Genomic DNA, 2,425 nt, shown 5'->3' with positions numbered 1-2,425 from the left:
CTTTTCAATTTTTTTTTTTTTAAGACGAAGTCTCGCTCTTGTCCCCAGGCTGGAGTGCAATGGAATGATCTTGGCTCACTGCAACGTCTGCCTCTGGGGTTCAAGCGATTCTTCTGCCTCAGCCTCCCGAGTAGCTGGGATTATAGGTGCCTGCCACCATGCCTGGCTAATTTTTGTATTTTTAGTAGAGACTGGGTTTCACCATGTTGGCTAGGCTGGTCTTGAACTCTTAACCTCAGGTGATCCGCCCACCTCGGCCTCCCAAAGTGCTGGGATTAGGCGTGAGCCACCACGCCTGGCCTAGATATTTTACCAAAGGTTTGTTTACCAAAAGATATGCTTAAGAATGTTCAGTCATAGTAGCCCCAAAATGGAAAGAACTCAGTTACCTATCAACAGACAAATAAGCTGTGGCGTTCACAGTACCGTAAAATACCAACAGTAATAGGAATGAAAAATCTACAACTATGCAAAACAATCTGGATGAAACTCATAGTGTTGAGCAAAATAACCCAGACATGAGAGATCACACCATATGATTCTGTTTTTATAATTACAGGAAAAAAGGAAACACAACTTCTCCCTGCTGTTTGAAATCAGAATCATGGTTTCTCTTGGGGAGGGTAATTATTAGAAGGGACACTGGGGTGCTGGCAAAGTTCTGTTTCTTGTTTTGTTGTTGTTGTTGTTGTTTGTTTTTTGCTTTTTCTTTTTTGTTTTTGAGACAGGGTCTCCCTCTGTTGCCCACGCTATAGTGCAGTGGTAGAATCATGGTTCCCTACAGCCTCAACCTCCTGGGCTCAAGCAATTCTCCTACCTCAGCTCCCCAAGTAGCTGGGACTACAGGCACGCGTGCACCACCACATCTGGCTAATTTTTATATTTTTAGTAGAGATGGGGTTTTGCCATGTTGCCAGGCTGGTCTCAAACTCCTGAGTTCAAGTGATCTGCTCACCTCATCCCAAAGTGATAGGATGACAGGCAAAAGCCACTGCATCTGGCCTTTCTCCATTTTTCTTTCCCTGAATCTGTGTCTTCCCAGTTCCCCTAAGAGGCAGGTGTTTCAACTGACCACAGGATGGAATTACGCTTCCAAATGTATTAAAGACTTCATTTACTTTACCAATAAATGTGGGAATTAGCTAGTGGGAGAGGCACTTCATCAAAACAGATCACCCAAATGGCTAGCAGGTATATAGAATTGTAGTATCTTAACCAAAAAGAGTATTCCAAACAGCATTTATTGAAAACAATTTTGTGTTACCCTACTCCTAATTCTAAAATCTAGTTAAATTGGTTCTTAGGAGTATTTCTGGGGCAGACATGGTTGCTCATGCCTATAATCTCAGCACATTGGGAAGCTGAGGCAGGGGGATTGCTTGAGCCTGGGAGTTTGAGAACAGACTGGGCAACATAGTAAGACCCCATCTCAAAAAACAAAAGTTAGCCAGGCATGGTGGCTCACGGCTGTAATCTCAGCACTTTGGGAGGCTGAGGTCTCTTCACCCAGATTTTCCAAGTGCTAACATTTTACTGCTTTGGTCTTGGTATGTTCACGCCCTTCTCCCCTCCCACGCCCACGTACTGTACATTGTTTTCCGAGCTGTTTGAGAGGAAGTTGCAGACATGATATCTCTTTACCCATAAATATTTAGTGTGTTTTTCCCAAAGCACAGTGACTTTCTCTTTTATAACCACAGAGTAATTATAAAAATCAAGAACTCAATGCTGGTATGGCACCATTACTTAATCTAAAGGCCTAATCCAGATTTCATTTGTTCTCCTTTAAAACAGAAGGAAAACCTCCAATGTGTTGCCTTGCTGTCCTGTTTAGGCTTCTTTAGCCCAGAACAGTTCCTCAGCCTCCCTTGGTCGTCTTGGTCTTCTTTCCCTTTGTATTAAGTACCTTGTGGGGACAGAGTGTAAAACTCTGTAAATATCCAGTTACTCATGAATTATTTCTTTTTCTTTTAGAGACAAGGTCTCACTCTGTCACCCAGGCTGGAGTGCAGTGGCACAATCACGGCTCACTGCCACCTTGGCATCCTGAGCTCAAGCGATTCTTCCACCTCAGCCTCCCGAGTAGCTGGGACTACAGGTGTGCACCACTGCGCCGGGCTCATTATTATTATTATTATTTTCCGAGATGGAGTTTAGTTCTTATTGCCCAGGCTGGAGTGCAATGGTGCAATCTCTGCTCACTGCAACCTCCACCTCCTGGGTTCCAGCAATTCTCCTGCCTCAGGCTCCCGAGTAGCTGGGACTACAGGCGTGCGCCACCATGCCTGGATAATTTTTGCATTTTTTAGTAGAGATGGGGTTTCACCATATTGGCCAGGCTGATCTCGAACTCCTGACCTCGTGATCCACCCGTCTCAGCCTCCCAGAGTGCTAGGATTACAGGTGTGAGCCACCGCACCTGGCC

The sequence above is a fragment of the Colobus angolensis genome, unplaced genomic scaffold, assembly GCF_000951035.1.
Source record: "Colobus angolensis palliatus isolate OR3802 unplaced genomic scaffold, Cang.pa_1.0 Scaffold85, whole genome shotgun sequence".
NCBI classification, from domain to species: domain Eukaryota; kingdom Metazoa; phylum Chordata; class Mammalia; order Primates; family Cercopithecidae; genus Colobus; species Colobus angolensis.
This window is presented reverse-complemented; position numbering follows the sequence as displayed.